Below are 22,467 nucleotides of genomic sequence, written 5' to 3'. Positions count from 1 at the left end.
CTGTGCTAACCACCACCCTTCCCCCCCCCCCCCCCCCCCCCCCCGTACTCCGTAACAAACTCAATCCAAGGGAAGCAATTCTGTGCTTTAATCTTTTTTGTTGATGGTGCTTCTCTAACATCTAGTAACCAAGTACACTTTACCAAATATGCATTCTGTGTTTTATTAATAAAAAAATTACCTTTAAGACTATGATCTGACTCTTCGGTTCTAAAAAAGCAGGAGACACTGGGTATACATGCCTCAGACTTAAGTTCCACTATTAAGAAATTACAGTTTGTTTTCAAGCTCTCTCCTAAAGGAGGGTTAAAGAACTTGGAGTTACCCCACAGGAAAAAGTCCCCAAGTATTTCTTCCTAGCTTTTGGGGGAGCGGGGAAGGAGGTTGCATTTGGGTGGTGGCAGCAATGTCAGGAAGTCTGTGACTGTGGGGAGGTTTTTTTTTTTTTTAGTAGAAGCTTTTAGTGGCAGGGAATTTTAAAGTCTCAAGGGCCCTCATCTTCTGCACTAAGTTCCAGAGTGGGAAAGAGACTTGAAAGCTGGATACACAAGAAAATATATAAAGTTAAAGTAGCTTTATTTAATGAATAAAGTTTTAACAGGATATTTTTACATATTTTACATGATATTTTAATTGAATTCCAGTTGCCAAACACACTTGGACAGAAGTCAAATATTTAGTAAATAAGTGGACTAACATAACATGAAGATTAAGAATCTGAATAAATCAGTGTTCCCTCTAATCTTTCCCACCTCCGAGCAGACTACATTTCGTTATGTGCACCATTATGAAGCTGATGTGTAACATCACCCTCAAATTGGTGTACATTAGGGATATTAAATATCTGTTAACTGAATAGTCGATTAACCTCAGGAATTCGTATCAGTTACTCAACTATTCTATAGTACTTGGAGGCAGGGCCAGCAGCCAGTGAACTCTAGCCCCACTCCCAAGGAGCCCCCTGCCACTCCAAACTGCTGCCTTTGTATCAGAGGCAGCAGTATAGGGTGCCAAGAGGGAGCTGGTCTACAAGGGGAGCCAGTTTAAAAACCAGTTCCCCTCACGGATTGGCTGCCTGTCACCCTGTGCTGATGCCTCTGATACAGAGGCAGCAGTGAGGGGTTGTGACAGCCCCTGTCTGAGGGAGGGAGTGTCTGAGCTCCTGGACCCAGACCTGAGCCAAGCTGCTGGCTAGCCTGCTAAAAACATTTACTGGCAGTGGGAGAGAGGAATGCATGTAGTCTATCTATAGCATTAACCTATAAGCTTTTGCTTATCAGGTAATTGACTACACTATTATATCATGAGCGTACATAACAAAAACAGTAACAAAATTCATGTGACAAGGTTGAGGTTAAGGAGCTCTGTGTGAGGGAAGAGCTTTCAGGAGCTTGGGACAGAGCCCTGGGGTGCAGGAGCGTGAGGATTCTCTGGGGGTGCAGGCTCTCAGGTGGGGCCAGGAATGAGGGCAGGATGCAAGGGGGGGGTCAGGGCCCAGGTTTAGCAGTGGGGCTCCAGGGCCAGGCCACTCCAGTCACAGCAGGGTCAGAGAGGATTGGACGATCCATGGTCAGGGAGGGAAACATGCAGGATTGAGCCACAAAACGGTGGGGAAGAAGGGGGCATAAGGTCCGGGCTGGGCCATAGCTGCCTTCAAGCTAGAGAGGAGAGGCACCTGGTTCAGGCACCTCCAGGCTGGGAAGGGACTGGAGTTGTCCTCCTCCCCTACTTATGCAGGTGCCTTGAGCGCCTGCACAGTGCTAGCAAGGCAACCGTGCAGCTTATAGGGAAGCTAAGAATAAACATATGTTGGCCTAAGAATGGCTTAAATTAGTGGTGGGGACCCTGGAGATCACAGGCTGCACGCAGTATGTCGGGGTTAGCCACTGGCACTCTGCCAGAAGGTTTGTTTATCTGAGCATTGCAGGAACAGAGCTCAGCAGCTACGGTTCACCATTCCGAGCCAATGGGAGCTGTGGGAAGCACTGTGGGCTCAGCCAGTGTGACCAACAGCTCCCACTGGCCGGGAAAAGCAAACCACGGCCACAGTCCTGCAGCCTGCCACATCTGAGGTTCCCCTCCCTGGCTTAAATCAGTGCATATAGTAGGGATGTTAAAAAGTGAGTAATAGTATAACTGCTGAAACTCTCAGCGGTTACACACACCCACGCCATGGGGAAACAGCTGGCTCCCCAGGAGCCAGTGCATACCAGGATCTGGCTTTTAAAGCCAACTCCCAGTGCACACTAACTCCCAACTGCAGCCCTGCTCCTAGGGAGCCAGTGCATGCCAGTCGCTAGCTTTTAAGCCAGCTCCTGGCACGCACCATCTGCCTCCCCATACTGCTGCCTCCATAACAAGGAGCACCGGGTGTCAGTCAACTCCCTGGGAGCGAGGCTGCAGGAGTGAGCTGGCTGCCACCCCCGCACTGCTGCCTCTGATACAGGGCAGGGTGCCAGCTGTCTCCCCAAGAGCTGGATAGGAGCCTGCGTATAACCATTAATGATAACCAGTAAGCCCAGGCTCATCAATTAACTGTTTAAACAGCTATACTTTTATATCTCTATTTTATAGTGTATCCTCCTGGTTAATGTAAAGTACTAAGTTTAAACTAAAAGCTGTATTTAGATGCAAATCAACAAGCTTTAATGGATAATAACCAGAGAAAGTAACTAAAAAGTCCTATTGCAAAACAAGATTCAAATAAATTTAAATCAATATTTCCTGGTTACCGATTTAATCCACAACTAAAAAAAAAAAAAAAAAAAACACACACAGATTTCAATTTTAGTTTAAAATTAACTCACCCCACTAAAATTAAAGAAAAACACAGGCCTTTCATTTTGAAGATATTTAAACTGCAATGCAATCACAAGTTTCATAAGGACAAATAGAACTTTAAAAATTCAGGGTCAGTCTCAAGTTGTTCAAAAATGGAACAGCTGGCTTTGCAACTAATACATAAGTTGCAAAGTATCCGTCTGTATATTTCAGTTTTTTCGGAATAATGAAAAGATACTTCAAACTTTCTACAGGAATTCCAAATGAATGCACAAGAATCTTATTTCTTCATACCTATGGGCTGCGTCTAGACTGGCATGATTTTGTGCAAATACTTTTAACAGAAAAACTTTTCCATTAAAAGTATTTGCACAAAAGAGCATCTACACTGGCACAGATGCTTTTGCACAAAAGACATCTTTTGCGCAAAAGCATCCATGCCAGTGTAGATGCTCTCTTGCGCAAGAAAGCTCCGATGGCCATTTTAGCCATCAGGCTTTTTTGCACAAGAAATTAACATGGCTGTCTACACTGGCCCTCTTGTGCAAGAATACTTGTGCAAGAGGGCTTATCCCTGAGCAGGAGCTTCGGAGTATTTGCGCAAGAAGCACTGATTTTGTACAGTATAAAGTCAGTGTTCTTGCACAAATACTCACAGCTAGGGTAGACAGGCGGAAAGTTTGCAGTCTAGACGCACCCATGGAGTTTTGTGACCTCATGGCTATAGTACATATGGCTGAAAAAACAGTATTTGAAGACAAAAGATGGGATACGGTACTAGTACCCGACACAAAGGAAGAAGGATGATCTAGAGACTCCTCTGAACATACAGTGTTAGTAACTTAAATAAAACAAATGCAGGAAAAGTTAAAGCTTACCATAACTGAACCTGACCAGCATTCCCTGTAAGTCAGTGGTTCTCAAAGTGTGGTCCACAGACCACTAGCAGACCATGGCCATCTTGCAGGTGAGTCACAGGCTTAGGGATCTTCCCACACACACACACTCACTGCAGCGGAGGGCCCATGCTAGTGCTCCAGCCCTGCTCCCCCACCCCTGTGAAGTTGGAGTGCCAGCACCAGCTTTCTGCTGCAGGGCGGGGAAGCCTTGCAAGCTGCTCCACGTGCTGCCATTCCTCTCCCTCACCCTGGCTGGAGGAATGGCAGCACAGGAAACTGCTCACCCGGAGACTTTCCCTGCAGCTCCCATGGGCCAGAACCAGAACTAATGGGAGCAATGGAGTCAGGTTCCTGGGAGCAACAGGGGGCATGCAGCCAAGGAAATGCCCCCATCTCCTCATGCCCAGACCTTGCACCCTATCTCCCCCAAACTACCCCCCCAACCCTGCTCCTGCATCCTCCATCCTGCCCAGTCCACACACCACAATAAACAACAATTATCTACACTGGGTTTACTAATCAACAAAAGTGAGTTTATTAAGTAGAATAAGTGGTCATAAGAGATAGCACAGGACAATGTAGGTTACTATGCAAACTAACACAGAACATACCAGGTAAGCTTAATATGCTAAAGAAACTAGTTATATGCAATGTCTGAGACTCTAAATCAGTGGTGGGCAAAGTAGGGTCCACTGGGGTTCCACCTGCATACACCCTACCTCCGTCCCTTGACCCATGTGCTTCTTGTGCACTGAGGCCCCACACTTCCTACTCCTTCCCCTCCCTCCCAGAACTTTCAGGGCATCACAGCTGTTAAAGCTCTGGGAGAGTGGGGAAGGAGCAGGGACGGAGTGCAAATCGGTGGATTTGCAGCCCTCCAAAAGTGCTGGGAGAGGGAGGAGTAGGAAGTACAGGGCTCCAATGCCCCAAAGCAAGACAGGTGTGGGGGGGGGGGGGGGGAGGGACGATGCACAGTCCACAGATTGCCTACCACTGTCAATCATGTAGCCCACTCAGAGGAAGGAGGGTGACTCCAACAGCCCACTCACTAGTCTTGGTTGCCCATTTCTGCGCTTATTTGTTCTAAAACTTTCACAGACTGGAAAGCCTTCCAGCCTGGACCCAACCCTTTCCCCGGTTCTGTCTTACATGTTTCTAGTAGTCATCTTGTCTGGGGTGGCCAGGGAGAACTCAGAACCTAGATTTTCTCATTCCCCACCGTAAATAGGTTTGCATAAGGCAGAAATCCTTTGTGATTAAACTCACTTTCAGTGAAAACACACAGCATCCAAGATGGGTCCCAGAATCAGGTATCATGGCCACATGGTCTTGGTAGAAGCAACTGTAGTCCCATCTCCCAGGCTTACATGAAAAACATGTCCATACCAAGATCATTGTCCTGAGGGATTTAACTATTAAGTTTCCTGAGTATTACTAATCGCCCTCATTTAGCAAGACTACATTAACAACACAAATCTGTACTACATATTTCTAACTTCAAATACAGGAATGACAGTCATTCAAATGGGATAAACATTCAGTAGATTACAATCTTTCCAATGATCTCACGAAGTATCTTGAATAAAAACAGTCTAGTTATTAATAAGCATATTACCATTAAGAATATGGAATACCCTGTCACACCTAACTGCACATAAATTGCTACAGTGATACAAAACTAGACTGACAGAGTCTACAAGATTGTCACAGAGCACTTTCCTTTACTAATTAAACAGAGTGTGGTACAGAAGTCCAATCCTTCACACCAATACATTTTTCCCATGGAAATCAGCAAACTGGTCCTTTACTATCACCACTTCACAATCCCAAACTCAGTAACTGCTAGTTATTCAAAAATGAAGAACTATTCCAGAATGTTTGTGATCACATCAAAAGAAATTTACAGCAGCCACAAAAACACCACTGCACTGCAGTCACGCCCAGCACCATTCCATCAGCATCATGACTAATTAAAGTGACCAGTAGGTCATCTACTCCATCTCCCTGCTAATACATGTTTGTTTTCGATAATGTCCAAGTATTTTGCCAAATCTAATTTTGTGTGACTTGAACAACATTATTTCCCAATACATTCTTTGGAAACTAATCCCCATGTAGTGAAACTTACTACCAGCAAATTCTTCCTGCCATTAAGTAAAAGCCCTGCATAGATACAAATTTGTATCCATATCCACAAAAATGAGCCACAGAAGTTCACATCTGCTGATACCCATGGATCTGCAGAGTTCTAGCTATTAGGATACATTTTCACTGCTCAATTTCATCTCAGTCTGTTATATTTCCCTTGGATCATCTTAAATAAGTCTTCTCATTTTTAGTGCTAACACATTTCCAACTTGTCATGAATTACTAGCATATATCCCTTTACAGTCATTTTGTCAGTTTACATTTTTTAAACTCTAAATCGTAATTTCTCCAGTGCTTTAATCAACAAGGATTGTTTCTGTCCCCTTAATAGCTTCACTTAACAATAGTTTTTAGTAATACCTGTCCTCAGATAAAGAATTTCAGTCTCTTGGTGCTGAATGGTCTGCATTTCAATACCTCTGAATGTAATCAAAATAGTGCTGTCATTTAGCAGCAGATTGCACTGTAACTTCTTTATTCTGTCCAGTTTCACCTCTAGATCTTTTTCAGCCTTCTACTCCCAAATATCTCCCACAAGTGGACAACAATGCAATTCAGATAGCTCTTAAGTTTTTGATTCAAAAGGAAGAGACAGGGGAAATATTGAGAAACAGATGTCAGTGCAATTTTAAAAGTCTGTTCTCAAGCCATGGCAGAAGCCAATTCATTTTGAACGTGCTTTCAAAAATACACTAGAAATCAAGGCAACAAGACCTGGTATTTTATGAGAACCAACAATTTCTCCAATCTAACATGAAATACACCAACATTAAAGGCACAAATTGATACCAACATACCCTAACCAACAGTCAAGGCAGTATAACAATATGCTCACCAATATATTCTAATTGATTGCAGTGCTTGACAGCAAACTTCCCAGATCATTGCAACTTTAGTCCTCCAAGACTTTTGTACTGTGCCATGCTAGTAAAAGCCTGAACCTACCTGAGGTATTAGGTACACCATGGTTTCCCTGGCTGGGGCAGAGTGGTCACTCACAGCTGCAACACAAATTTCTATTTTAAACACTATCTGCAGAGCACTGACATTGTGCTTATATACTTTAAATTTCTGATATAGAGAAGTCTGAAAGGAATATCAAGCAAGATCAGAGAGATTTCAAGATTCTTCAGTTTTTCTCCATCCTTGCTAACGGAGAATCTCTTCAGGGAATAAGTTTAGTTTTCTTTTTTACTTTCACCTACCAATCTAGCTATTGTGGTAAAACCCATCCCTTCTGACAAAGGTTTTCATCGCGTCCTTACGTTGGTCTGATTGGGTAAGTCTGGCCTTCACTAAAAGTTCATTCCACAGCCTAACATTCAAGAACAATTTATCTCCTGCTTTCACATACTTTATCCTAGGTTTTGCAAACCATATTGTCTCAAAGAAATACACTAACTGGGCAGGGGGAATCGCCACTAGGGATGTAAGCAAGTAGTTGACTACTCACATCCCGCCCCCCTGCGTGCCTCTGTATCAGAGGCAACAAGGTAGGGGAGGGAAGCAGAAGCTGGTGCCGGGGGAGGGTGAGGGAGGAGGGAACCAGCTTAAAAGTTGGCTGCGAGCAGAGGCTGCTCCAGCAGCATCCCCCTACTCAAGGGGGAGAGGGATCCCAGCTCTCTCTGCTACGATGGACAGGAGCTGCTCTGGCTGGGCAGGTCGCCTGGCTCGTGCCAAGTCTGGAACCTACCAACTCTGCAGTTTAAACACAGTAGGAGCTGGGCTGCCTGCCTGCCCAGCTCCTACAACATTTAAACTGCACAGCCGCAGCAGGAGTAGCTCCTGGACCCGGCATGAGCCAGGCCTGAGTGCTGCTTCTTCCCTTGTTGTCTAATCATGTAGTCAATAAAAATTCTATCAGCTACGCGATTAGCAAATTACCCGCCTCTTAACATCCTTAGCTGCCACAGATGGACCTGGAGCCTGACCTGCTGATGGCCTTAAAGATCAGAAACTGGCTAAGAGCAAATGAAAGAAATGGGTAATAGGGAATGCATTAAAGAAGCTTATCCAAATAAAGTGATGGAAGCAATAGAAGCAGTATGCAGGAGCCCAACTTCCCTCTCAGATAGAATTAATTAAATTTGCATATGGCCCAATCTTCATCAAAGAAGAAGAAAGTTTCCTGGAAAGAGAAGACGACATTTTTCAGTACTAATGCTACCCACTAATCTCGGTTAACTGCAGAGTTAAACAGGGCCACAATATTTCTTACTGCTTTGATAAAAGAGAACAGCTTCAAAGGGAGGAAAGGAGTAACCCTTCAAAGCAGTTCCAACTTCTGATTAACATTTCAGTGTTTTATAGGTAGAGTTTAAGTCAGTTACTCCTTGTATATTCTGAGCTCTCAATTTAACTGAGAAGGCAGAAATGTTGAACACTGAACAAAGAAGTCCTCTTGCCAAAGTGTTCATTGGTCATTAAAGTAGAAGATTAAACCAAAAGCCTTTTAAATGGTTAGACTAAAGGGACAATCCCTTCTCTTTTCAGTTGCTTGGGTTTCAGTATCGGGATGTTACTTGAGTCACTCTCTCATCACCACATGGCTTTCCAACACAAGATCATATTTGTAATATAAAACAAACAGAAAATGTTTTGAATGAGCCCAAGTCTCTACAAACCATTTTTTCTCCTTTGGAGGTTGTTTTAAGTACCATACAGTTTAATTTATCTTGCATTGTATTATGAATGATAGCCTAAATTACAGTATAGCATATGCTAATCTTAACACATGCATAAACCTAACTTGTTTGTACATAAACTACACTACACAATGCATGCTCAGTTCTATCTACTATGCCTAAATATATTAACATTTGAGACTAAAAAGCTCTTTCACCAAATTTCTGATCTCACATGTTTTAGCTTAATTGAATGTTTTTTTATAGGTTAAGGATCTCAGTAACCTAAACACTACAAATGACTTATTTTTAGCTGAAATAAAATTTCACTGTAATGTTATATGAAAAAGTTATTTTAAATCACCCTAGTGGCACAAGAGTCACTATTTCATACACAGGGGTTGGTTTTGGTTTTTTTTCCCCAAAATGAATGAGATTCAGGAGAGAAATAACTGTTAGAGATTCCTTATTTTTGTCTTGATTTTGTAAAGACATTTCTGTGATTTACACACTAATCATACAATACATAACATCCAGGTGATGTAGTATGCCTGAGCAGAGCACCTGTAAAATTCTTCTGAGCACTATGTATGGAAGGGTCTGGTTCTTACAAGTAAATAATGAAACACGAATGAACAATTTTAAGATTCCCTTCAATTTTAAAATTGCTACTCTAATCCAAGTCTAACTAGGTCAAAATAATCACATTCAAATACTATTTTATTAGGGAAAAATTGTTTGGTTTTTTAACAAAACAACAAAAACAAAAACAAAGGGCATGTCAACCTTTCCTGACTTTAATACTCCAGGAGAAAAAAAAAAAAGCACTCTTGCAGTGTTTGCAATTCAAACACAGTACAGAATGTGAAAGTGAAACTAATTTTTCATTGAAAAATACAAGTAAATAAAGAGCATGAATAGTAAAGAATAACCAAAATTCCTTCAATTCCAGATTCAACACATTAGTAACATGGATAATTTAAAAATCAAAGGCTAAAACTTAACAGCATCCAGAAACTTTTCTGTAGCTAGTAAGTTCAAAGAGTAGAGGCATGTTTCCACTATTGAATTATCATCTACAGTACTTAGAGAGCTTAGTGTTATATAACAGCTTTGACAGGTATACATCCCAAACAGTTCCAACAGAATACCAAAGGATCAGGTATTTTAAATTTTATTTCTTACATTTTTATACCCATCTATACTGATGTCCAGGCACATCATGGAACAGTCTTGGATGTCCAATTCACTTTTCTACTTAGAAAGCACTCTGAGGCACTAAAGAAAAGGTCAGAATTCAAAGGGAAGCAGTCAGGTTCAGCACAGCCTAAAATTCAGTTTTTGTTTAAGTTAGCACTAATCAAAATGTTGCCTCTATTTTATGAAATACTAACTGAAAGAGTTGTACTGAACAATTATAGTGTTTCCAAATTAACAGTGAAATTGTAGTTTAGAACTCTGGGGAAAGTTACGTGTGAACAAGGGCAACAACTAGTCTTTTTTCACCACTGTCCAAGCTGAGGATCATAAAAGGCAAGAGGAAACCAAGTTTCAATTTAAGAAACAAAGATTTCTCAGTAGTGGTGATCCTGCTAGATGCTATTAGAAAGAATACTTCAACTTGACAGCCTCCCTTTAGCTTCCCAACAATTACTAAAAAAGAATCAAGATAGGAAGAAACTTTGATTTCTTCTCATGATGAATTTAAAAAAAGGTTAAGGGCTCACTGAAAAACAATTAAAACTAAGAAAGGTAGCCGTGTTAGTTAATTATTACTTATAAAAAAGGAATAGTCCTGGAGCACCTTAGTGACTAACAAAAATATATAACACCAGAAGCTTTAGTGGGCAAAACCCATCTGAGGAAGTGGGTTTTGTCCATGGAAGCTCCTGAAACAAACACAAACACAAACACACTATTTTTTATTTATATATATATATATATATATATATATACACACACACACACACACACGTATGTTAGTCACTAAGAGTACATCTACACAGCAGAGCAAAACTGGAATTAAGCTAACAACTTGAGCTACATCAATTGTGTAGCTGAAGTTGAAATAGCTTAATTTGGCTTTTGGTGTTGTCTACACAGCAGGACGTTGAAGGAAGACCACTCTTCCTTTGAGTTCCCTTACTCCTCTTGAAATGAAGGTTACCATGAGTCAGAGTAAGAAGTTCTCCAGTTCAACATTATTCTGAAAGAAAGGCTTATACTATAGACATGCACTGTGTTATTTCAGAATAAGGTTAGTTATTCCAAAATAACTCTGCTGTGTTGAAGTACCTTACAGTGCTACAGGACTATTCATTTTTAAAGTTACAGACTGACATGGCTACACCTCTGAGAATTATACAATCAGAGCACTGAAAGAGACCTCAGGAGCAGGACCAATCCTAACTAAATCAACCCAGCCAGAGCTTTGTTAAGCCCAGACTTAAATTAGAATATTACTCATGGAGTCTGCTAGTTGACTAATAAAGAGTTGCTACTTGTACTAAGGAAAATAGATGTTAAAATCCTACCTGATGCCCTAAAAACAGCTACAGTTTACATGAAATGGAACAGAGTAACAAACCTCCTGCCCCCCGCATTTATCTTGAATAGCTATCCCAGACCTAGAGATCAAATCCACACCTGGGCAACTCTGCGCGGAAAGACAGGACTGTGCAGGCTTGGGACAGACGGACGGAGGAACCCCAGACGGGGCTGCACGCACGCACACACACACACCTTGCTCAAGACAAAACTGAAAGTGTTTTTCGGGTGTTCGCAAAAAGACCGCAATTCAAACTAGCCAGCCCAGCTCTAGCCAGCAACCGGACAGAGGAGCAGCAGAAAGGATGCCACACAGCTGGATCCCTCTTAACAGAGGCAACAGGCGGTAAAAGTAACACCGCGGCCCTGGTGAATCAGTACCTCTTGCTGTTGTATCCCTGGAGAGCCAGTGGGAGGAGGGCGCCGCACAGGCAGCCATGGGAGGGTAGAGCCAGCACCCCTCCAGCGAGGCGTAGGAGGAACCCAGGGGGAAAGCCACCTCAGGGAGCCAGCACCGCGCCCTCACTGGCGGGGGTGGGGAGAAGGGTCGACAGAGCCCTTACTCCACAGGAAGCAAAACAACTCGGCCAGGCCGCTGCTAGGGGCGGGGAGCAAACAAGGCCGCCCCTCCCCCACCCCTCGCTCAGGCGCAACCCGGGGAGAGGAGCGGGAAGCGGCCTCCTGTGGTAGGGGGAGGCCTTAAAGGCCAGTCCGCAGACTCCCGGGAAGAGGAAGACGCGGCCCCCGTGGCCCCCTCTGCGCAGGGCTGGGGGGAAAGAGAGCGCTCCCCGGCCCGCGCGCTAGGGCAGAGCGTCAGGGAGAGCGAACCACTCCTAGCGCTAGTTGACTCCTGCCGGAGCCTCCCCCCTGCGCCTCCCTACCTGGGCGAGCGCGTCTCCCCGTCACGGGTCCCGGCCTGCCTCGGCTCAGACGGGAAAGGTAGCGCTCGCCACCATCACCGACACTTCAAGATGGCGGACATATCAGACCCTAGGAGCCCTCCTTCGCTCACCCTCCCGGCCTGCCAATCACACTTCCCGGGCACACCCTTCTCCCCTTCGAGCAAGTTTCCATTGGGCAGCAGTCCAAATGCCGCTTCCCATTGGCCTTCCCTTGGCCGTCAATAACACAGGAACTACACTACCACTGGACGATACGCGGAGTGAGGGCGGGCTGAAGGGGTTTCTGAAGGCCAATGAAAGCGTCCGGGGTGGGCCTCTCTGGTTTCACGCCCTAGCAACAGTGCAACGTCACAGTGACAGGCGTGTCTTTTCCCCAATCAGAGATGACATTACAGTTTAAAAATAAACCGGGCTAAACCAATCAATTGGGAAAAGACTCAGACGGGTGTGCGATCAATGATGGGGCTAGAAGAGAGGACACAAGCGTCGCCCATCACGCCTGCTCATTGGCTAACGGAAGAGGCCACGCCCTCAGCAGAGAAACGAAGTAGCGAAACTGCCTGACAACAGTTCGCCCACCGTGCAGCATCGGAGAAAGTAGGTCACATGACAATGGCGGCGTTTATATGCCAGTGATAGAGAACCATGCTTCGAAGTAGGGGAATTAGCTCAAATGGTAGAGCGCTCGCTTAGCATGCGAGAGGTAGCGGGATCGATGCCCGCATTCTCCACAGGTTGTTTTTTCTTAACATTAAAATAAAAAGTATTTTAAAGTGCATGAGCTGCATGAGAGACATTGAATAGAATTGTTTCCCGGTTTATTTTGTTTTGCCCAGCAAAAGTAACCAAAACACTTCACAAACACAAATGCCTGCATTGACTCCTTCAAAATAACAATAATAAGTGCAATAAAAACAGTTAATCTGTTCCATCATATTGGGGGAAAAAGCCATAAAAGGGGGGTTCTGCAGAAACAAAGGTGGTCTAATTACATTTGGTAACAGCACTTGCACGGCAGTTAAAATGAAAGGATCCCTCAGCTATACACACACCAATTGTACCTGCAAAGCCCCAAATTGGCATACCTAAATTAGGTCATTGCAGGCCAATAGTGACAGCTCTTATCAATTTTTTATCATAAGTTTAACAATATTTGTTGTTTTTATTAAAAGTCCTGACTCCTGGAGTCATGTGATTACATGCCTCTAATAGAGTTTTTTTAAGATTCTAATCATCATGACTGCAGCAAAAACCTTGTAAATAACTAAATGTTGTTTGAAAACCAGAAAGCAAATAAGAAGAGCACAAACATTATTTATGTTAAAACCCATGATTTTGGAGAGCTTGATTCATGATTTGTAAACACCTAATGTAGCAATTACCAATGCTGTACAAAGAAAGCTGGCATACTGAGTATATAATTTGTGAGTGCAATCATTGGGAAGCTCAGACTTGCAATTTTGGCACAAATTTTAATTTTGTTTTGTCAACTAATATTGCAGTTTGAAACATTTAATTGAAGCGTGTGAAAAAAATATTTCATTCGCATACCATTATAAATATTTAATAGCTTATTCTTTCATAATGGGATGATTTTGTATTTAATATCCATTATATTTTATCATTATTTTCCAAACTATGATATATTATTAGGCCAAAAGTCAGTGGACTAAATTTTACTTGATTTTCAAATAACTAAAAAAATATTAAACTAACATTTTAAAATCTTGGGGTATGATTAAAAAGAAAAGGGAGCTATTTGTTGAACCACATCTTAGAACATATGAAGGGCCTGATCCTGAAAACAATTACATAAATGCTTAGTTTTACATAGGCTATGTCTACACTACACTTATTTTTCAGAGAAAGGTATGCAAATTGTGCTCCATAGTGTAGACGTAGCCAAACTAATCAGATTGGCTGTGTCTACATTGGCACCCTTTTCCGGAAAAGGGATGCTAATGAGACCAGTCGGAATTGCAAATGAAGCGGGGATTTAAATATCCCCCGCGGCATTTGCATGAACATGGCTGCCGCTTTTTTCCAGCTCGGGGTTTTGCCGGAGAAAAGCGCCAGTCTAGACGGGATCTTGCGAAAAATAAACCCTTTTCCGGAAGATCCCTTATTCCTACTTGAAAGGAATAAGGGATCTTCCGGAAAAGGGTTTATTTTCTGGTTAAGAGGTGGTGGGTCACATCCATAGGCAGCTCCTACAACAGGGGTGGGCAAGCTATGGCCCGTGGGCTGGCTCACCAAAATGTTTGATCCAGCTCACTGCCCACCCTGCTGAGACCACCAAGGCTACTCAAAAGAGCTGGCACAAGGCACCTAGAGGGAGCTGCTAGCCATTTTAAACAGCAAGGTACATTCCTGGCAGGGAGCAGCCAGGGGTGAGAGACTTTGCATGTTCCCCTGCCACCAGGCCCCCACTGGGCCCCGACCAGTGGCACGCAGTGCTTAGAGGGAACCACCAGATGTTCAAAATGGCTGGCGATTCCCTCTAAGTCCTGTGCAACTTTGGTGGGGGGCAAGAGAATTCATGCGCTCCCCTACTCCTGGCTGCCATGGTAGGCCTGGAGGCAGGAGAGCATTCCCAGGGACGTGCAGCCCTAAGCACCACATGGAGGGAACCTCCTTGAGCAGCCTAGGGCTGCTGCAGGAGGGAGCCTGCCTTGGGGACCTTGTTGGACTGCTGGAAGGGAGTCACCTAAGGTAAGTGACTCCTGGCCAGAGCCTTCCTCTGGCACCCCAGCCTCTCCTACTTCCCAACTCTCTAGCCCACATGGGTAACCTTCCTTCCCCCCTCCCCCCCGGCCCTACATCCAAATCCTCTGCGCACATGTCCTACCCAAGGTCACAATTCCCTTCCAGACCCTGCACCCCTTACTACACTCCTCCCCAAGGTCAAAATACACTCCTGCACCCCTATTCCCTCCTTGACCCTGCACCCAAATCCCCGGCTCCAGGTCACAACTCCCTACCTCACCCAAATTCCCTTTCAGACCCTACACTCTCTCCTGCACCCCAGATCTCCTGTCCTAAGTTTCCTTTTGCACCCAAATCCCAAATCCCAGTTCCAAATCCCACACAACATCCACAGGGAAGTGCTGTCCTTGACCACTTTCCAAAATCTTGGAGTAGCCCTACATTAAAAATTATTGCCCACCCCTGCTCTAGGCACTGTGTGGAGGGGAGCTGACAGCCATTTTGAACAGACTTGAGGGACACAGCAGGTCGGCCCATGGGCCCGATCAAACAGCGTGGCAGGCCGGGCCTGGCGTACAGGCCATATCTTGTCCGCCCCTGGACTAGAGCCATTACTTCATTTTTATGAGATTCCAAGTATAGGTGTAACATGTTTGTGATAAGATTTAATTGTAACTCTCATATTTAATTGAGAAATTAAATATTTTGTTGATGATTTAAAAAATTAGATTTAATTAAAAATCAGATTTAAATTACATTAAAAATCTGATTTATCAGCCCTGTTTATGACATTTATTTAAGGCCTTGATAAAATGGGTGAGAAAAGAATAGAGATGGGAATAGGAAATATCAGCCATGAATTGAGTCTGGATTTCAGCTTCTGGCTGCAAGTTTCTCTGTTTTTTTTGTTTGTTTTTTTTGTGCAAGCTGCCTGCAAGTATGTGTCAGTGAAGTCTATAAGCCATAGGGGGCAGAAGAAAAGCTACTGCGGGTCAGTATCAGGCTGGTAGTATTCATGACTTTGCAGACAGAGATCCATGCATATGATATTCAAAGGGGCTTCCTAGGACAAAGGACAAATCTACACTGGCAAGTTACTGTGCAGTAAATTAGCTCTCAGTTCTGCAACTTCCAACAAGTCCATACTGGCAAGGCACTTAGTGCACACTAGCTCCACAGATGCTGCACTCTAGGTAAACTACCCCAGTAAGAAGCATAGAGTTGCTGCACTCTGGATACAGTGCTGGGATACCAATATGGACACCATGGTGTAGTACTGTATTCTGACTGTCCTCTGGTACCCTTTCTATAATTTCTGGTCTTGCCTCTCTGGTCATCTGTTTGAACTCTACTGTCCTGCTCTCAGGTTACCAAACCTCAGACCCATTATTTGTGTTTCTTTGAAAATTTGAAAGTCCCTTTCCTGTTCATTCAGGGTACATCTACACAGCAGGGCAAAACTGGAATTAAGCGACACACCCTGAGCTACGTCAATTGCGTAGCTGAAGTCAAAATAGCTTAATTTGGCTTTCGGCACTGTCTAGGCATCAGCAAGTCGAAGGAAAAACACTCTTCCTTCAAGTTTCCTTACTTCTCGTAAAATTAGGGTTACAGGAATCAGAGTAAGAAGTCCTCTAGCTCGACATTATTTTGAAATAATGGCTTGCTGTGTGGACGCACACTGTGTTATTTCAGAATAACATTTATTATTCCAAAATAATGCTGCTGTGTAGACATCGCCTCAGTGTGGGTGTTCTCAGCCCTCTTGCACAGCACAAATATTGGCAGGGCTACATATTAAACCTGGACATGTATTAAACTGTGATGCTTGCTCTCCTGCTTGTTCCCCTTCCTCCTTCCCTGTCTCCCAGCAAATGCAGATGTTTCATGCTTCATGTGTATTTTACATTTCTTGTTTTTAATTAATGAAATTCTTATGTTCCAAAGGAATCTTTATTCTATTACATGAAAGCAAGTAAACCATATCCCAGCAAAGCTATGGTCACTGTGGGCATGTCTACACAGCAGGGTTAAACTCAAAATAAGCTACGCAACTTGAGCTACGCTAATTGCATAACTTAAGTCGAAATAGCTTATTTCAAATTTGGGCACAACTGCAGAGCACTTATTTCGAAATAGAGCACTCTTCCACTGACTTCCCTTATTCCTCATACAATGAGGTTGACAGAACTTGGAGTAAGAAGCCCATTATTTTGAATTTATTTCAAAATAACGGGCTTGTTGTGTAGATGCTCTATACGTCGTTACAGAATAACGTCCATTATTCTGAAATAATGCTGCTGTGTAGATGTCCCCTTTAGCAATGAAGAATTAGGCCCATATTCTGGAACTTGTAGCTGAATTACCTCCCACCCTCCCTTCTTCTTAGTTTCTCTAATACAGCTAAACACTGGCAGCAAGTTTGTGATTTCACTCAGTGAAATCCTCTTCTTTCTGCATATCATGGCATTTCATGTTCTTTGGTGGACCTTTTGACCATATGCCCCTAAGATTAGTATGTGGTAATAACTTGTTCTCAGTGCTCAGAAGGCTTTTTGTGAAGTTGGATAATCAGATGTCTGATGCATGTATACCTTGGGAAATTATTTCAAAATAATAACTCCTGAAATAACTATTTCAAAATAGCGTATCCACACTACAGGGAATCCTCAAAATTAGTCCAAGGCACACTCCCTTTATGTGGACATGCTACCTTGACTTCGAACCCCCAAGAAGCGCTGGCGAGTAATTATTCTGAATGTCTTTGGGGGGTAGTTATATTGAAATAGCAGCAATGGAGCATCCCCACTACTTCTATTTCTAAATAGCCATTTCAGACTAAGTGTTACTCCTCATGGAAAGCAGGAGTTATTATTTTAAAATAACCAGCCCCTTATTTTGAAATAATGGGCTTCATAGTTGCTCTGGTTGTTATTTTCAAATAAAATGAGTTCTTTCGAAATAACTCCCTAGTGTACTCCAGGGCTGGTGTTCTGTGGAGGATTCCAGACTTTGTGAGCCTAACTTGATGTAACTTTAGTATTTACCTTCCCCCCTAAAATTGAGGATAGTCTTGGCTTTTGGTAGCTCAGTTACACCATTGTGAACGGAGGCAATGTGGCAACCAAAATGATTAGGGGTTTGGAACAGCTGTCATGTGAAGAGAGATTAAAAAGACTGGGACTTTTCAGCTTTGAAAAGAAGAGATGAAGGGGGAATATGAGGTCCATAAAATCATGACTGGTATGGAAAAAGTGAATAAGGTAAGGTTGTTTGTGCCCATAAGAACTAGGGGTCACCAAATGAAATTAATGAGTAACAGGTTTAAAACAAACGTAAGGAAGTATTTCTTCAGGCAATGTACAGTCAACCTGTGGAACTTCTTGCCAGAGGATGTTGTGAATACCAGGACTTTAACAGGGTTCAAAAAAGAACTTAATAAATTCATGGAGGCTAGGTCCATCAATGGCTATTAGCCAGGATGGGTAGGAATGGTGTCCCTAGCATCTTTTTGTCAGAAACTGGGAATGGATGACAGGGGCGGGATCACTTGATGATTATTACCTGTTTTGTACATTCCATTTGTGGCACCTGTCATGGCCACTGTACGAGGACAGGATACTGGGCTAGATGGAATTTTGGTCTGACCCAGTATAGCCGTTCTTATGGTCTATGGATTAAAATGCAAATGTTAATTGGGGTGCTTGGTTCTTTGTTTTATTGTTCATAATATTTATAATAATTGCATGAATCATAAGATCTCCAAGACAGTAAACCATGTTAATTAGATTTAAAAAACAAAAAATTTAATAAGGAAAAAAACAGATCTGAGAACATTACTCAGTGATATGAGGATTTCAACAGAACTATCCTATGTGGGACATATTTATACCAGAACATTGTGGACCTTTGTGCTGCCTATTTATGTCAAAAGGATGGTAAATCAGTAGTTGTCCTATAGGACTAGCTCTTGTCACAAACCAACTGTCTCCAATAAAGCAAGAATATTTTCAGTAATGTATGTGTGCTTCTCCTATATGTATACAATTCAACCCAGTGAATTTCTAGTCTTACATCACAGCAGATTACATATTAATTTTGCTCATTGTGATGCTATATGTCTGACTTCTTTGCTATAAAAATTCTTGGTATATTTTTTAAAAAGTAGGATAAGTAAAATCGAATGAATTTTCTTTTTGGAAGGGGATGGATCATGGAGGATGTAACAAACGAAGAAAAAACAAGCTCTAGCTGTACATTATGTGGGTAACGATGTCTGGGGTTGTTGACATGTCAATGAATCATTGCACAGACAATGGATCATTGTACAGTCAATGGTAGGAAGCTGAGGTAAAGCTCTACATGCAACTTCTTTGCCTCTCTCAATCAGAATTCAATCCCTGCTCTAAGGAGCAATGTTGTATCAAATCTCCTCTTCAGAAACAAACAATTTTGCCCACTTTAAAGTTCTTGAAACTGATGCTAATGTAGAGAGGGCTATAGGCTTCAAAGTCTTTTTGGCTCCTCATGGTTTTATTACTTAAACCTGTGTGAGAGGGAAGGGAGGATTTAAAAAGAAAAAAAGTAGTCATCATGAGTTCAATAACTGCAAATTAGCTAACATGTCCTGACCTGTGGGGTTATGGCAGATACTCATTTTGTAGTGCTTGTTACAGAAAAGGTTGGACACACACATACACACAGTAAGTTTGCTACACATTCCCAAGAATCCCTGGATCAGCATGTATTGTCTTTGTGGCAATATTGTGTGGAATGTTTTATTTAATCTCAGAAGTCATTTCCACCTACCATGAAATTGACGCTATGAAGATTGATCTGGCGGGGTCAATTTAGCAGGTCTAGTAAGGACCTACTAATCAACCCCCGATGGCACCCCCATTGACTCTGGTGCTCCACCAGGTCACAAAGAGTAAGGTAAGTCAATGGAAGAGTATCTCCTGTTGACCCCACCCCTCTGCAGTGAGGATGCCATGGAAGTTCGACCTAAGGTACGCCAACTCCAACTATGCTATTCACGTACCTGGAGTTGCGTATCTTAGGTTGACTTTCTCCCTTCGTGTAAACCTGGCCTCAGAGGGGTAGTTGTGTTGGTCTGTATCTGCAAAAACAACAAGAGTCCTGTGGCACTTTAGAGCTTATACCTGTTAGAAAAGAGCGTAGCTCTTGCGTAAGAAGCCTTCTCCTATCACGCTTTACTGTAAATCTTCTTGCGCAAGAGTGGGCAGACAGTGTAGACGCTCTGCGGAAGAACGGCCGTTCATGCACAATAACCCACCAGTGTAGACCTAGCCCAGGAGTCCTTGTTGTTTTATCTAGTTATTAACTGACATAGGTAAAGCTTTAATGAGAGCATGGACTTACCTAACAAGAACTGTGCTGGGTTATTCTTATACATTGCTTAATTTCTTTCTCCTCTTCCCTCCTCTGCTCCCGTTTTGGTCATAGCCATTTGCAGATCAGCCCCTTTGGACAATGAGGGGAGTACTGCCTCATATGGCACTTTATTTTGATTCACCCCAGTTCTTACCCATATGTGTGGATGTAATTTCCACTCTACTTAGAGGAATGGCCGTCTGCCTTTGGTCACACAAAACCGCAGCACTAAGGCTAACTGGGAGGCTGCTCATGGGGACATGACCACTCCTATTGTGACACAGATAAGATTGTTGTTTCTAATAGAATCGTTTAGAACAGCCAAACTGTGACATGCAGTTATCCTAAGAGCCTGGGGGGAAATTGTCCATTGATTTAGCTTATGACACTTAGGAAACTGAGATTCATTTCTCTCCACTGCCACAGACAGAAAATCTCACCTTGAAAAAAAATCACTATGATCTGATCCATAAAAGGAGTTAGCTGGAGGAAGGGATATTACTGCTCACTTGATATGTTTTAGCTCAGAGGTCAGCAGTCTTTTCAAACCAAAGAGCCAAACTACATCAAAATTCATGCTTATTTGCATGACTGAAAATATACAACTTAATATTATTGATAATTGACATGATGATTAATAATAGTATTAATAAAACATTGCACCCACAGACTTTATTTCATGGGACTTCTGCTGCTACAGCTTCTTGCACAGTTCTTTGAAGTTTACATCATAACAGGTCTAATCCAGCTTCATGCACACATTTAGGCTGTCTTCTGTCAATCTTATGGAGTGGGGGTGGGGGTTGAGGAGTCTGGGTTCAGGTAAATGAGAAGCACAGGGTTAGGGTTTGTGGGGGTGCAGGAGTGTTATGGCAGGGGGCTAGGGATGGGCTCAGGAGTCTGGGAATGTGGAGGTATGAAAGGCTCAGGGCATGGGGTTCGGGTGTATGATGTGTTCAGGGCATAAGGCTGGGGTGTGGGAGGGTGTAGGAGTTAGCATTGGGGTTTAGGGTAGGAAGTTGGGGTGTGAGGGAGGTGCAGGGGGCAAGGCAGTGGGGATGGGAAGTATCGTACGTGGGAGGCCCTGAGGCCGGATTACCTTACCTGGCCATAGGGTGACCATCTGTCCTGTTTTTACTGAGACGGCCCCATATTTAAGCTGTCTCCGAGGCGCAGGGGCAGCGTAAGGGCATTATTTACAAACTAGCAGTTCTCAGGCACATAGTGGGCCACCTAGACCTCTGCTTCCACCATACCCCTTTCCCTCGAGGGCAGGGCCATACCATGCCTAAAAGTCCCTCAACTCAACATCCCCCTGACTCCGTATGGCCAGGGCCCCCCACAGCCCTGCCAGAGGTACAGCACCCTGCACATCACCCCTGCCCACTGCCCCCCACCACCACAGCCACCCCACAGATGCCCAGAACCCCCTCTCCCTAGTCCCCCCAACACACAGTTTCTTTTCTGCTACCTCACAGCCCAGCGCACACACAAGACCCTCCTAGAGACACTCGCTGCCCCCCACACCCTGCCTCCTCACCACTCTCACCAACCCATCTGGGAGGTGACTGTGTCTGCCAGGCTAAGCTGGCAGTATAGCCAGGGATGGTCCTGAAGCTGGGAATGGCTCCAACTCCTTGGGATCAGCCAGACATGCCTGTCTCCACTGGGATCCCTATCAACAGAATTCAAATGGTTGCAAACTTCAGTTCAAGCTGTTAGCAGCTTGTGATTTTTAGTTCTGAATGTAATTGGTTCAGTCCTTAGTGTGTTACCTGTGAGGGTGGCCATCACAACTGGCTATTCATATTGGTTAAAACCAGTTTATAGCTATTTAAACCCAGGTTTAAACTAGTATGAGAGTGCCCACAAAGGGAGTCAATTAAATGTCTTTTAAACTGATTTAAGTTGATCTTCCTATGTGTAGATAAAATCAGAGTATTCCTGGTAAACACTGGAATAAAAGGAACCAGCTTCTAACAGTTCTTATAATTAGCTGCTATCATACAAAAAGTCCACCAGCTGAATGGCATCTGCTCTAAATTAACTTAAAACCAGCTATACAGCAAGGTTACATGGCTATACAACATCTTCAATTTAACCTCAATCACCTACAAAAGTAATAGAAATGTAGCTGTGTTAGTCTGGTGTAGCTGAAACAAACGGCAGGACTATGCAGCACTTTAAAGACTAACAAAGATGGTTTATTAGGTGATGAGCTTTCGTGGGGCAGACCCACTTCCTCAGATCAAATTGTGGAAGAAAATTGGCATGACCATATCTCCAGGTGGGTAATTGAGGTTTATAAATGCTTGGTAGAGATCCTGAAGTTTCTGGTCTCTGTCAGTGGGATTAGAGCAGATGCGGTTGTAACGAAGGGCTTGGCTATAGACGATGGATCGTATGGTGTGTTCTGGATGGGATGTACATGCCTCCAGCTCCAATTATCACCTCTAATATCATTAC

General features: G+C 43.3%; 1 protein-coding gene and 1 non-coding gene across 11 annotated transcripts in view; one reads left to right on the top strand and one right to left on the bottom strand.

The window, feature by feature from the left end:
• PPP6R3 (protein phosphatase 6 regulatory subunit 3) overlaps nt 1-12,028 on the bottom strand; it is a 144,496-nt gene extending 132,468 nt beyond the window's left edge. For 5 of the 10 annotated variants that reach the window (XM_075928324.1, XM_075928323.1, XM_075928320.1 and 2 more), the window contains exon 1: nt 11,881-12,028. The gene's annotated coding sequence lies outside the window, so the exon portion shown is untranslated. Of the gene's footprint in view, nt 1-9,637; nt 9,731-11,380; nt 11,523-11,880 lie in introns of those variants that run through there. The other 5 variants (XM_075928321.1, XM_075928327.1, XM_075928326.1 and 2 more) reach the window with 5 other exon arrangements.
• A 531-nt stretch (nt 12,029-12,559) lies between these two features.
• On the top strand, nt 12,560-12,632 carry TRNAA-AGC (transfer RNA alanine (anticodon AGC)). The gene has a single exon. It is a non-coding gene; the product is annotated as a tRNA-Ala (tRNA).
• The last annotated feature ends 9,835 nt before the right edge of the window (nt 12,633-22,467 follow it).

This window comes from Pelodiscus sinensis, chromosome 4, assembly GCF_049634645.1.
Source record: "Pelodiscus sinensis isolate JC-2024 chromosome 4, ASM4963464v1, whole genome shotgun sequence".
Classification (NCBI taxonomy): Eukaryota; Metazoa; Chordata; order Testudines; family Trionychidae; genus Pelodiscus; species Pelodiscus sinensis.
The sequence above is the reverse complement of the archived record's forward strand: the minus strand, read 5'-3'. Positions and strand labels throughout refer to the sequence as shown.